The following is a 15,469-nucleotide window of genomic DNA, read 5'->3' as shown; positions in this document are numbered from 1 at the left end:
CAAAGATAAAAGTAAAACAGAGCCTAGTACATCAAAACAGAGGAAATAGCCTCTTTGTCCACAAGAGCTATCTCAGGCATCAATCGTGACATCTCTCACCATGTCCACTACCACAGCGTCTTCTTCAACTCCAACCTTACTAACTGGAACGATTCTTTCCTTAGCCTTCCTCCAACCTAACTCCCAGAAGCCTTGAGGTGGCAACACATTGCTCATGGCACTGTTCAGCCTCTCTTCTGGGTTTCATTTCATGGGATGAAATATCCCTCTCACGATCCATAAACTCGTGAGCTTTCATTAGGCACAATCTCCTCCTTTCACCTTCTTTGTCTTAATCTTTGTTACTCCTCACCCAAGGATATCTTATCCCATTGATTTTTTAGAGAAAGAGGAATACCTAGACAATCTTACCTGACGGCCTTGCTAAACAAACTCACAATAATTGCTCTTTCTTTGAACGATATTCATCAACTCAGTTCACTTCACATGGCTCATTGCACCCATCTTTATCTGCTTTGTGCTCATGGTGGCCAGTAGTGATGTCTCAGATACTAAGATATGGCATTGAGAGCCCAGGGATCAGTGTTCAATAAGAAATCTTTGAAGTGTCTCTGAGGACTTCCCCAGACCCCATTTTCCTCAATCTTCCTCAATCCAAATCTCCCAGCAGATAAGGCACATCTCAGATAATAGAAAGACATTCTTTTTCCCTAAAGCTTCTCTTCTCAGCATCTTTTGCTTGTCCATGACTGATATGCCACCTTCAAAACAGGTAGTTCTGGGACTCTGGACTTATTTTCACTCATCTCAGTCTATCAGATCTCTTGATTATCTGATATCTTAGGTCTTCTATGAGTGACAGCAAAACTCTAAATTTGGATTGTTAAAGGTGAATTGTTTACTACACATCAATTTTTTATTACACCCAGAAGATTCCATCCAGATTTTGTTGAAACTGAAATTTTTACAATTTAAATTTCATATGACTTAATAAAAAGAATATAAAATTGTAAACACAAAATGGGATGTTTACTTAGAACCATTAATCACAAGTCATATATTTTAAAGGGTTAACAAATACAACCAACATTAAAAATATAGAAAAAAATCACACTATTATCTTTATTATTAACAGATAGATATACACCAAAGTTTTTTTTTCTTTTCTTATATATTCTGATTACCTCTTAATATGACAAAGGTTTTGTAGCATTATTTTCTGTAGAGAGGTTGGAAATACAATTCAGTATTTTTTCTGGTGTGACTATTTATAATTTACTTTAAATTACAAATAAAGTATTAGGCTGGGACCGGTTTGGCTCAGTGGATAGAGCGTCGGCCTGCGGACTGAAAGGTCCTGGGTTCGATTCTGGTCAAGGGCATGTGCCTTGGTTGAGGGCACATCCCCAGCAGGTGGTGTGCAAAAGGCAGCTGATCAATGACTCTCATCGATGTTTCTAACTCTTTATCCCTCTCCCTTCCTCTCTGTGAAAAATCAATAAAGTATATTTTTTTAAAATAAAAAATAAAGTATTAGAATAAAAAATAACTAGTGAGTACTATTCTAATACTGTCCTTGATAACCAAATCTGAAAAGCTTTCCTCTCTGTGGTGTTGTCCATGGTGCTAATGTGAGGTTAGCATCCTGTTTCCAAGTGACCGGAAGGGCAGACAGAATAAGAAGGCTTTAAAAAAAAAAAAAAATCCTGCCAAAACCGGTTTGGCTCAGTGGTAGAGTGTTGGTCTGCGGACTGAAAGGTCCCAGGTTCAATTCTGGTCAAAGGGCATGTACATTGGGGGCACATCCCCGGTAGGGGATGTGCAAGAGGCAGCTGGTCGATGTTTCTCTCTCATCAACGTTTCTAGCTCTCTATTTCTCTCCCTTCCTCTCTGTAAAAAAAAAAGTCAATAAAATATATTTTAAAAAATGGATTATAATTTTTAAAAATAAATAAATAAATAATAAAAATCTTATATCTCCTCAGAACAACATAGCACTATTGAGTATCTATTACATCCTATAAAGAACTTAAATCTTAGGCCACAGCATTAAGAACTCCTGGATTTGGTCTCCTAAGTTCTCTTCTAAATGACCTATTTTTTAAAAATATTTTTTATTGATTTCAGAGTGGAAGGCAGAGGGAGAGAGAGATAGAAACATCAATAAAGAGAATCATTGGATTGGCTGGCCTCCTGCAAACCCACACTGTGGACTGAGCATGCAACCCAGGTATTTGCCTTGCCCGGCAATTGAACCGTGACCTCCACCTCCTGGTTCAACCTACCAACCACTAAGACACGCCAGCTGGGCAAATAACCTTTTTTAAAAACTTGATTTTTATTATTGACACTATTACATTTCCCTGACTTTGCCCACATGCATGCAGCCCCAGCCCAATTCCCTCTGGCCATCACCACAATGTTGTTGTTCTTTGACTAATGCCTTCACCTTCTTTCATCCAGTTTCCACCACACCCCTCCCCTTTGAGATCTGTCACTCTGTTCCACATCTCCCTAATTCGGGTTCTGTTTTGGTCATCAGTTTATTTTATTCAATAGATTCCACATATAAGTGAGAGCATATGGGATTTGCCTTTCTTTGACTGGCTTATTTTGGTCAGCATAATAATTTCCAGGTCCATCCGTACTGTCATAAAATGTACCAGTTCCTTCTTTTTTACAGCTGCATAGTATCCATTATTAAATGTACCACAAATTTTTTATCCACTCATCTACAGATAAGCACTTGGGCTGTTTCCAGATCTTGTCTATTGTAAGTAAAGCTGCAATGAATATAGGGGTGCATATACTCTTTCTAACTGACATTTCGGGATTCTTAGAATAAAATTCCCAGAAGTGGCATTGCTGGGTCAAAAGGCAGCAGAACAGAATAGAGAGCTCAGAAGTTAACCCACATCTTATGGTCAATTAATATTTGACAAAGGAAGCACAAGTACACAATAAAGACAATTTCTTTAATAGCGAGTATTGGAAAAATTAGACAGGCACATGCAAACAAATGAAACTAATCCACCAACTGGCACCATGCACAAGAGTAAACTCAAAATGAATAAAAGACTTACATGTAAGTAATAAAACCCTAAAAACCCTAGAAGAAAACAATAGTCAGTAAAACCTCAGACATCTCTCATAGCACTATTTTTATTAATATATCTCCTAGGACAAGGGAAACAAAGGAAAAAAGTAATCGAATGGGACCACATCAAACTAAAAGGCTTTTGAACATCGTTAACAAAATGAAAAGTGAACCCACACTGTAAGACAACATATTTGGCAGTGATAGATATGATAAAGTAGTAATTTCCTCCTAAAAATAAACAAATCAATTTAAAAAATGGGCAAAGGCTCAGTTAGTGTTGCTCAATGGCTGAACTTTGACCCACGAACCAAGAGATCACGGTTTGATTGCCGGTCAGAACACATGACTGAATTGAGTGTTCAATCCTCAGTAGGGGGCTTGCAGGAGGCAACTGATCAATGACTCTCTCTCATTATTGATGTTTCCATTTCTCTTTTCCTTTCTCTTTCCCTCTTTGAAATCATTAAAACCTATTTTTTTTAAATGGGCAAAGAACCTGAATGGGAATGGACACTTCCCCAAAGACGACATAAACCTGATCAATAAATATGAAAAAATGCTCAAATCACTAATCATCAGGGAAATGCAAATTAAAACTACAGTGAGATGTCACCTCCCATCTGCCAGAAGGGCAACCATCAATAAATCAACAAACAAGGTCTGATAAAGATGTGACACAAAGGGAACCCTGTACATTGTTGGTGGGAATGCAGACTGGTGCAACCATTGTGGAAAACAGTATGTTTCCTTTAAAAATAAAAAGTGGAATTCCCTTTTGACTCAGTAATCTTACCTTTTTTTGTTTAATAAATGCGTTGTAGATCAAAATCCTTCTGATTGATGAAGCATAAGTTTACCTTAGATTTTCTCACCAAAACTTCTGAATTGCTTCAGGTTTTCTAACAGAGATGCTTATGCAACAAAGGTTAAGCCTGGAGAAGTACTCAGTTTTCTGAAATATTTCATATGCAGATCATGCAACAATTATTAAAATATTTTACTTGTTTTTTCCCCCAAAGAAGCAAGATGCTGTAAAAGTTGTTCAGACTGCAAAAATATTATTTTCATTTTTGTAAAACTGCAATTGTGAAACAGACCTACACAATGGTCACATAAGCCATATAGTAAGATGAACTCAAAAACACCAATTTGAAAGCGGATATGCAGCCCTATGTTCACAGCAACGTTTGTCACAATAGCCAAGCTCTGGAAACAGTCCAAGTTCCCATCAGTAGACGAGTGGATTAAAAAAAAAAAAAAGCTGTAGTACATTTACACAGTGGAATACTATGTGGCCATACAAAGAAGGAACTCTTACCTTTTGCCAACACATAGATGGACTTGGAGATTATTGTGGGAGCGAAATAAGCCAGTCATAGAAAGACCATATGATCTCACTTATATGTGGAATCTAATGAACAAAATAAACTGATGATCAAAACAGAACCAGAGGCAGGGGTACATAGAACAGACTGATAGTTGTCAGAGGGGTGAGGGTCAGGGAAAACTGGATGAAAGAAGGTGAGGGGTCAACCAATGAACACATACGCATAACCTATAGACATAAAGACAAAGGTCCTGAGCAGACACTTCTGTGTAACTGTGTGGTGATGGCCAGAGGGAAGGGGGGTGGAGGATGTGGGCAAAGGTGTGGGGAAAGGGAACATCTGTAATAGTGTCAACAATAAAAATAAACTTAAAAACCAAAGATTGATTGGAATCTTCTTACTCTTCTCTCACAAAATAGACAACATTAGTACAGGAATAAGTCAATAACAGTTAGTAATTATTATGAACTAGAGGCCCAGTGCACAAAATTCATGCACGTTAAAAGGAGATTAATTAGACGAAATATTTTAATATTGCTATTTGCCCTTTCTCTATAATAGAAGTGTCAGAGTTGAAAGAAAATTAGTAAAATGTATATGAAAACCTTCCTCCTGTCAGAGTCTGGGGCAGGCCACGGGACCCAGAGTCAAGTCCCCATCCACCCACATGCACCTCGAAATTATGCAACACCCAGGCCCTGCCAGCCTCACCCCCATTGGGATAGATCCAGACCTGGTTGGCCCCACCCTCATCAAGCCACAGATGTCAAACCACATGCTGCCATTAGCAAACAAGTCAGTATCAACTCATGCGGATTCTGAAAATACATATCAAGATCTATGTCTTAGCCTTAGGCATGCTGTGCTATTAGCATGCTGTTGTTGTTGCATGTTAGAGCACACACTGAGAGTGAGTGACACTGGTGCATATCTTGGTTCTGTCATCAATTAAACATACGAAAGTTCACAGTCATGTCTGCAGTCATACACATGTCATATTCTCATGCGTGTCATGGTCACCTGTGCGGGTGCTGATGTATCGATACATGTTGGTGTTCGTGCAGACAACTGCCCTGGGCAGCGGTTTGATGGGAACTGTGGTCTAAGCCACTGCTCAGGCCCTCAGTGCTCTGGCGCCCCCTACAGGAGAATCTCTCACTCACAGCTGGGAGACTAGGGGTCCTTCCCAGAGCCCTGAACCCCAACTCTCCTACACACATCTCTATAAGAGCTCAGTGAGCAAGTCTGAGAGGCCACTTCAGGTTTCAGAGGTGTATGCACAGCCCTCACTGTCTAGCTGGTCCCTCTGCTTCTGCTTCTCTCATAATCTGCACAGTCACATGAGTATTCTCAGTTAGCCCTTACTTCAAAATGTCAGAAATAAAGAAGAACGGCCAGAACTGTTTTGGCTCAGTGGTAGAGCGAAACTGGTTTGGCTCAGGCCTGCGGACTGAAAGGTCCCGGGTTCGATTCCGGTCAAGAGCATGTACCTTGGTTGCGGGCACATCCCCGGTAGGGGGTGTGCAGGAGGCAGCTGGTCAATGTTTCTCTCTCATCAACGTTTCTAGCTCTCTATCTCTCTCCCTTCCTCTCTGTAAAAAAATCAATAAAATATATTTTTTTTTTAAAAAGAAAGAAAGAAAAGAAAGAAAGAACGGACATTTGGCTGCATACTGTCTTGTTCACCTTATCCTAACTTACCATCCATCAGAGGCAGGAACCTGACTCCGTGTGTCCATGAGCCCTGACCTCATGGAGCACCTCTCGTCTTACAACACACAGGCTCGCCATCCACAATGCCACAACCCATGGTCCAAGCAGCTGCACAGGAGAGACTCCATCTAACTTGCTTGATGGCCAAGCCGAGCCTGACACAGGCTCCTGTGGTGTCTGCATGCCCCCCACTGTGGTGTGAGGGGCTCAGGTTTCACTGGGGAACATGGATGAGCTTGATTCCAGGAGCTGCCCTGAGCCCAGCGGGGCCTGATACCATCTGTGCCACCCACGGGTCACCTCCCCACAGTCCCACTCCTCCCAGGTGCTCCCACACTCACATCTGGTGAAGGGCTGTAGGCTGCATTTTCTCCTGTTTCTTCTCTGTCTTACAGAGAATACATTGCAATGACTATGAGATTAGAGATTACATACCGGCATGGGGAAGTTATGCTGTGTATGAATTTCATTTCATAATAATAAAGGAAATATTGTAAAACATTAAAAATGTTAAAGGAGGATAGTGGATTGAAAAGACTTCAGAACAGAAAGTCTAAGCCAGTGGTTCTCAAAGCATGTTCCCTGACCCCTGGGGGTCACTGATGTCCTTTCCTAAGGTCCACAAAGTCAAAACTATAATAATAATAGTGAGAGATTCTGTTCCTCACTCTTCCCCACAGTGTGAGGTGGAGTGTTCCAGAGGCCACATGATATATGATGAAGTCATTGCTCTGATATTAACATGGAACGGATTTATTGTTGCTATTTTTGAACAAATACATAAACCTCTAAAAATGTCTTGGTTTTGAATTTGTTTAAAGTGAAGATGAATAGCTATCCCATGGTGCACCGGTGCCAGCCCCTACTGGACGCGGAGAACCACATGTTCAATTCTTAGGCATGTGAGCCAGTTGTTAAATCTTTGGTAGCTTGAGATGGGCTGTGGTGGGAGTGTTTACCGCACTGAAATACGATAGCATGGGGTTACCTTTCCCTCAGAGAGCTGGTTTACCAGGACGCCTTACTGTAATCACAAACATAGCCCAAAACACGTTGGGGGTCCTCAATCATTTTTAAGAGCATAAGGAGTTTGATACTAAAACATTTGATTGAGAACTACTGCTCTATTTAAATTACAACCAGTTAAACCCTATCCTAAAGCTGATGCGCCCTCTGCTGGTACAAATTAGAATGGATGCGATGTTATACACACAAACTTTCACAACTGGAAATGTGTTTCTCGTGAAGAAAAAGCTACATACAAAGATCACCTTGGCCACATGTTTTTAGTGTCTTGATATTGTATCATAACACATCCAATTTATTGAAGGATTATGTGCCAAGAATTGTTATAAGATTTCACACTCTGTCATTTAATCCTCACACCTACCCTTTGAGATGAATATTATTACCTCACTTGTTCCCTAAACCATTTGAAAGTACCTGGCCAACAGATTGCCTCATCACCTCACCTCTGCACCTGCTGGTTGGTGCAAACAAGGGCACCTCCCTGCACAGCCAGACCCAAGATCGGGAAATTCTCATAACACGGCACCGCCACCTCATCCTCACAGCTCACCCCGGTCCACCCAATGCTCCCACAGCTGCCTTTAGAACGGAAGCGCCACACTCAGAAGCACACGTTGCAGTTCATTGTCATGTCTCTTTCACCTGCATGGTCCCCACACTTATGGAGATGACAGGTCAGTTATTTCCAGGACGTCACTCAGTGTAGGTTTGTCTGATGTTTTCTCAGGATGAGCTTGGAGGTTTGCATCCCTTGTCGGAAAGCACAGCAGTGACTCCATGTTCTCCTCGCTGCATCCTCTCGGGTGAACAGGATTCTGGTTTGTCCATTCACCATGAATTCACGTGGATCACTTGGTTAAGGTGGTGCCTGCCCTGTTTCTCCTCTCTCTCTTTGCAATTAATAAATATTTGGTGGGGAGAAAATTTGATAGTATGCAAATATCTCTATATTTCTTCCTCATTAAACTTCGACCCCTATCTAGTTTTAATTGATGTTACTTGGCTGAATTCATTAATAGTATGAAACTTGTCACATGATAATTCTCTAATTCTGTCTTTCTGTTGTTGTTAATCCTCTCCAGAGGATTTTTTTTTTTCATTGATTTTCAGAGAGGGGAAAGGAGGGAGGTAGGGAAAGGGAAAGAGAGAGAGAGAGAAAATAGAGGGGAAGAGTTCTGATCAGTCGCCTGGACCAGAGATTGAACCTCAACCCTGGTACCTGTACTTGACTGGGAATCGAACTCTCCACCCTTTGGTGAGAGGGCTGATGCTCTAACCACTTAGTTATACCATCCAGTGTTCCACTTCTTTCTTTCTCCTACATTTATTAGTTGCCATTTCACTGTAAGAATAATACTGGTTTTCATCTTCTCATTTGTTTTAATTAATTATTCATGTCATTATGAAATTCTAGGATTTCTTTCATTCATTAGGTTATAATTAATATCATTATTTTGGCTCTCTAATTGTCCTACATTTGGTGAGTGAGAGCCCCTACTAGCTGGCTCCTGTGTTATTTTTAAAAATAAACTTGAGCCAAAACTGGTTTGGCTCAATGGATAGAGCGTCGGTCTGGGGACTGAAAGTTCCCAGGCTTGATTCCGGTCAAGGGCATGTACCTTGGTTGCATGCACATCCCCAGTAGGGGGTGAGCAGGAGGAAGCTGATTGATGTTTCTCTTTCATCAATGTTTCTAACTCTCTATCCCTCCCCCTTCCTCTCTGTAAAATATCAATAAAATATATTTTTAAAAATAGACCTTAGTTTGTAGAGCAGTTTTATGTCCACAGTTGCACTGAGCAGAAAGTGCAGAGTTCATATATGTCTCTTGCTCCCACACTTGTACAACCTCCCCCACTATCAGCCTCCGGCTCGTTTGCTTCCTAATTATCCCCAAACCAAAGCATCTACCCACTCCATGCCCTGCAGCGAAACCAAACACAGAACACCAAGTTTTCTTTTAATATTTTTTTATTGATTTCAGAGAGGAAGATAGAAACATCAAGGATGAGAAAGAATCGACTGGCCGCCCCATTGGGGACTGAGCCCACAACCTGGGCATATGCCCTTGAAAGGAACTGAAGCTGGGTCCCCTCAGTCCACAGGCCGACACTCTATCCACTGAGCCAAACCAGCGAGGGGTGACCACCAAGTTTTGCAGTGGAGAATGAAAGCCATTTGTTGGCAGAGTGCCAGGCCAAGAGATCTGGGAGCTCAAACTCCCAACTCCCACATATTTTTTCTTTATATCTATATTTTTTTAATGATTTTTAGAGAAATAATGACAGAGAGAGAGAGAGAGAACACATATTCACTGGTTGATTCCTGTATGAGCTGTGACCCGAGATAAAAGCTACCGTGGATTATCTGGACGATGCTCTAGCACACATGTGTCAAACACAAGGCCCTCGGGCCAAATCCGTCCCGCCAGGCCTTGCAATGTGGCCCGCACCGCGCTGTCATCACTGCACTCCACTGCGTTTCCATCACAATGACAGTTTATGACTGTTCAGTAAACCATTTGGCCCGCGATTTAGGCTGGATTTTAGATTTTGGCCCCTTCTCTGATTGAGTTCGACACCCCTACTCTAGCAACTGAGCTACCACCCAGGCCTCCCTGATGGCTTTTCATCAAGGGCTTTGAAAGGCAGCGATCACATTCTAGGGGTTGGGGGTCACGGGAGAACCTGATGGGTTAGTTCTGTGCCAGCTTCAGTGCTTTTTCTTTGATTAACTCAGGTCCTGATGCATCTTGTCTGGTGGTGTCTTTGTCACTGTGGTCAGGTGGTCAGGTGACCTAACTGGGTTGAAGAACCAAGATTTTCCAGAATAGCTCAGGGTTGTGCATCAGTGATGTTATGAGAGAAAGAGAGAGGGGGGGGGGAGGGAGGGAGAAAGAGAGAGAGAGAGAGAGAGAGAGAAGACACACACAACTATGAATTTATCTTTCTTATAAACACCTAATACTCTCCTGAAGAATGTCACATTCCTCAGTGGGGAGAATTTATTTTTCAAAATACTGCGATATATAAAATATATATATACTGTCATTCCAATCAGTTATTCATATAATTTGAATATCAGAATGAATTTTCTGAAAAAAGATATTTTCAGCCAAAACCGGTTTGGCTCAGTGGATAGAGCATCGGCCTGCGGACTGAAAGGTCCTGGGTTCGATTCCGGTCAAGGGCGTGTACATTGGTTGCATGTACATCTCTGAGGGGGGGGAGGGGGCAGGAGGCAACTGGTTGATGATTCTCTCTCATCGATGTTTCCAGCTCTCTATCCCTCTCCCTTTCTCTCTGTAAAAAAATCAATTAAAAATATATATATTTTTAAAAAAAGATATTTTCAAAGACAGGCAGAAAAGGGAGGGTTTGGAAAATTGTCAAGAATTACTTGTAATGCTAATATTTTTTAAAAAAGAAACAGCTAATGTGTAGCCGAAACTGGTTTGGCTCAGTAGTAGAGCGTCGGTCTGTGGACTGAAGGGTCCCAGGTTCGATTCCGGTCAAGGGCATGTACATTGGTTGCAGGCACATCCCCGTGGGTGGGGAGTGTGCAAGAGGCAATGGTTGATGTTTCTTTCTCATCGATGTTTCTAGCTCTCTAGCTCTCTCCTTTCCTCTCTGTAAAAAAATCAATAAAATATATATTTTTTTAAAAAGCTAATGTGTACATCTATGTTTATGAAAAGCAGTGTGGACAACAGGGGGAACATCTGTCATACTCTCAACAATAAAGATTAAAAATTAAAATAAAAGCAGTGTGGTCATGTAACAGGTGCATTGATGCCTGGTTCAGCAATCAGGTGAGCTGAAGCAAAATAAAAAGCTGGTCCATTTATATCCATGCATTTATTGTGTGGTGAAGATACAATTTCAAATCAAGGAAAATAAATGGAATAATTTTTAAATTTTTAGTTGTTAATTTTAGAGAAGGAAGATGAGAAAGAGAGAGATGTAGAGATAGATAGATGATAGATAGATAGATGATAGATAGATAGATATGTGCAATTTGTTGTTGCACTTATTTATTCATTCATTGGTTGCTTCTTGTTGTGCCCTGACCAGACATCAAACCCACAACCTTGGCATATGGGAACGATGCTCTAACCAACTTAGCTCCCAGGCCAGAGCTCAGTGGGATATTTTAAAACAGTATCAGACTCCTGGCCATCAACTTGAAGAAAAATACTTAGATGCCAACTTCACAGCATTCATAAAACCACAACGTGACCTGGGAGAGAAGGGTAAATATCAAAAAGCAACAACATTACTAGAAGAAAATATAGGGAATGAGTTTAAGCAGGTTGGTAAAAATGCCTTAGAAGGCCTATGTGAAAAGGTTTATGAATCAGATTCTATTCAGACTAAAATCTTAATATTTCAGGTGTAGGACTGAGCAGATGATAATGTACATTGACAGTTGCAAAGTGCCGTGGTTTCCTCTGTGGGAGAATGACGTCAGAAACGCGGGTGGCATCTGGGGGAGATAATAGATCAACCGAAGGACTTGTATACATGCATATAAGTACAACCAATGGACATAAAACTCTGGGGAGGGAGGGGATGTGTGGGAGGGAGAGAGGGGGGCAAAAAAAATCAATAAAATATATTTTAAAAAAAGAAAAGAAAAAAAAGAAACGCGGGTGGCTGAGGGAGAAACTTGGGTCAGTTTATGGGCAGTGGGAGCCCCTCTATCTCTAAAGGCCCCGCCCCCACCCCCACCCGGAAGAGCCAGCTTCTAGGGGAAGCGGCTGATTCCTGGTCTGGGTAAGAAAGGACCAGTGGAGTCTGGCAGATGCTGTTGACACAAAGAGTGAAGACGTTCCAGAAAATAACTGGGCCATTTAGAGAAGAGAAAAGAGCCAACACGAAAAGAATCCTTGTGTCAGCATGGGGGACCTGGAATGACCCCCCAGATGCACAGGCTGCACTGTCAACTTTGATCATGAAAAGAGAGCGGGGGAGGGATTAGTTTGGCTACAGAGCAGAACGCCAACTCTACAAAGTATAAAACAATTATAATTATGTAATGTGATGATATCGCTACAACAGCAATCATCTTACAACACACTTTCTGTTTACACCGTGTTGTATGTTAAATATACTCAATTAAAATAAAAATATTATCTTTGGGAGCCGTTATAAAAGATTGATTAAAAAAAAAAAAAAGCTTGATTCAAAATTCCATTGTAGCTTTGGAACTAGATAATATATCATTGTTTCTAATGTTAATATCTTCGGGTTTTTTCCCCTTTAATCCTCACCAGAGGATATTTGTTCTGTTGATTTTTCTAGAGATGGGGGAAGGGCAGGGAGAGAGGACAGAGAAACACCCCCTGGTTGCCTCCCACAGGCCCCTCCTGGCGCCTGGCAATGGAGCCTGCCAGGGAGCACCAGGTGCCCTGGACCCAGAACCCAACCTGCCATCCTTCAGCCCCAGGGCCGACACTCTAACCACTGAGACAAACCGGCCAGGCCTCTGTAAATGTCTGAAATACCTACGTTCTCTCTTACAGCGACCAGCATTTTAAAATAGACTGTCAGGCCAAGAGAGCGAGTTCCTATTGGGCGGAGTCAGCCTGACTAAGTGGGCTTAGTTCCCATGATCCACTGGGCTATTCTTTGGCTCCGCCCCCTTGTTCAGGTTGCATCACTCCACTTCCCCAGTTCATCTTCAGGCCTGAGAGCGTCTGGGGGGAAACATTCAAGGTCACTGGTGGCCTGTGACCTTGTGTATCCCTGTCACCTCCCAGGTGTATGCCCCTGGGTCCCTCTAGGAGGAGGGAGGGGTCTCTCCTTAAACAGACCTGGGGCTGAGTTCAGGTTGTGGTGAGAGTGGGCATCAGCTGAGCCTATCATAACGTGGCCACTGCCAAGGCACTTGCCCAAGGTCGGGACACCCATTCACCCTAGTGCCCCCACCTGGGGCCTCCCCACCTCCCCTGGTTGGTAATGTGGCAGGGGAATCAGAGAAGGAAACCGGAGTTTCCACCTGTCACAGGCTCCCCACCCTGCATACCTGACCTGCTTGGATCAGAGATGGATTCCTCGCATTCCTGTCTTCCACAGGGAGGGGCCCCTGAAGCCAGGTGGAAAGCACACCCCAATGCTTCCAGGAGGAGGCTCTGCCTGCTGAGCTGCTGGGCCCCACGTGGCAAGAAGAATGACTCACTTCCTTGTGAACTTCTCTACGGTTTTGCTGGATTTGGTCCAGTTTTTTTAAATATACATTTTTGTATTGATTTCAAAGAGGAAGGGAGAGGGAGAGAGAGAGATAGAAACATCAATGATGACAGAGAATCATTGATGGGCTGCCCCCTGCATGCTGGACGGAGTCCACAACTGGTGATGTGCCCTGACCGGGAATGACACCATGACCACCTGGTTCAGAGGTGGACACTCACCCACGGAGGACCACCCGCTGAGCCCGTCCAAGTTTTTTAAATAAAAAATGTCAGTCTTGCCGAAACCGGTTTGGCTCAATGAATAGAGCATCGGCTTGGGGACTGAAAGGTCCCGGGTTCAATTCCGGTCAAGGGCATGTACCTTGGTTGCAGGCATATCCCCAGTAGGGAGTATGCAAGAGGCAGCTGATCGATGACTCTCTCTCATTGATGTTTCTAACTCTCTGTCTCTTTCCCTTCCTCTCTGTACAAAATCAATAAAATATATATATATTTTTTTTTAAAGTCAGTCTTCTCCGTTGGACAGTGCTGTTCCAGGGCTCGTCTGGGGTCTCCCCCGGAGCACGTTCCTCCCGCCAGAGAGCTGACCCACCGCAACCCCCTGTCCCACAGCCCCTCCTGCTCACACTGGGGAGCGGCTCCTGGGAGCCCTGCAGGCAGGGATCAGGAAGCCCCGCTGCAGGGATGCAGGCAGCCTGAAGCCTGAGGAGCGCACGCAGGGCCCAGGGCACCTCCCTGCAGCCAGCAGCTCAGGGCAGCCTGTGCCAGGGGCTTCCCCCTGCATGCCTGACCTGCTTGGAGCAGAGATGGATTCCTCACATTCCTATCTGCCCACAGGGAGGGGCCCTGAAGCCAGGTGGAAAGCACACCCCAATGCTGCCAGGAGGAGGCTCCGCCTGCTTAGCTGCTGGGCCCCAGGGAAGCCAGCGGGGAAGCCTGTGACAGATGGGAACCCCGGTTTCCTTCTCTGACTCCCCTTCCAGAAGCACAGCCTGCCAGCAGCACTGGGAGCTGAGGGGCCGGCTCCCCTGGGGTGTGTCCAGCAGAGCCTCCCAGCGGGCGGCTCCCCGTTCCCGAGGGGCTGGGCCTGGGGCTGAGGGAGAGCCGGGCTGAGCTGGGTGTGTGAGTCCAGCCCAGACCGAGCCTGTGCCTGCGCAGGGGCCTCGGGCCTGGGTCTTCCTTCCACAGAGGGAGCCGGGCAGAGGGTCTCAGTATCTCTTATTTCCCACGAGCCCCGAGTGTCCTCTGGTCTTTGGAAGATACAGTGTCCCCAGCAACCGGGCCCTTGGCTGTGGCCATGGCAGTGCCGGTCCCTGACATCACAGAGCTTCAGTCCAGTAGAGGTGGCCCACTGGCCCCAGACAGGGACCACTGAGCCTGGGCAGTGGGGAGGAAGCTGCTATGGCACTTCTGGTGGTGGTGGTGGTGGTTTGGGTGCCTAGTGACCCTGGCTGGAGGCAGGAGGACCCCTCAGGCAGGGATTCATGTGAACATCAGGAGGAATGACAGCACTGATTTATTCGCAGTGAGGTGTGTCATGCTCACAGGAGGTAACAACAGCTACTCCCCAGGAGAAGGGCTCAGGTTTCATCTGGAGGGAAGTAGAGGAAGCAGGTGGTGAGCCAGGGCTTCCATGTTGGCTGGGAGGTGGGCAGGTCTTGCTTTTTTATGGTTTGAACTTCCCTTGGGGGAAGGGGAGGCAGCCCAGAGGACTTCCTAAGGGCTGACCCAGATGTGGGGCTGAAGGAGGGGGCATGGGTCCTGAAAGCTGTCAATCAAACATCCAACAGGGAGTCTTCCTCTTGATTCCAGGGGTGAAAGGGGCTCTGTAAGGTGTTTGTTTCCTTGGTTTCATGTCTCCATGGATGAAGTTCCTGCTGTGACTCCCGTGTTTATATCCCTGTATCAGTCTGACCTCACCCTCATAAAGGTCTATACAGTGACCAGTAAGCCTGGGGGTGGTGTTGTTAGATGGTCTGTACTTCTTCCAGGTGCTACTGATTTGTCTCCCATGAGGTGATTTCTTCTTCTTTTTAAAATACACAGCTGAGAATATTTTCCCAAATTTTTTTAGACAGAGGAGAGCTGGAGGTGGGGTGTGTGTGT

General features: G+C 44.2%; 1 non-coding gene across 1 annotated transcript; it reads right to left on the bottom strand.

Moving 5' to 3' along the window:
* Window positions 1-1,969: 1,969 nt before the first annotated feature.
* LOC118706847 lies at window positions 1,970-2,096 on the bottom strand. The gene has a single exon (XR_004984136.1). It is a non-coding gene; the product is annotated as a small nucleolar RNA SNORA25 (small nucleolar RNA).
* Between the last annotated feature and the right edge of the window lie 13,373 nt (window positions 2,097-15,469).

Source organism: Pipistrellus kuhlii, unplaced genomic scaffold, assembly GCF_014108245.1.
Source record: "Pipistrellus kuhlii isolate mPipKuh1 unplaced genomic scaffold, mPipKuh1.p scaffold_m20_p_55, whole genome shotgun sequence".
NCBI classification, from domain to species: domain Eukaryota; kingdom Metazoa; phylum Chordata; class Mammalia; order Chiroptera; family Vespertilionidae; genus Pipistrellus; species Pipistrellus kuhlii.
The sequence above is the reverse complement of the archived record's forward strand: the minus strand, read 5'-3'. Positions and strand labels throughout refer to the sequence as shown.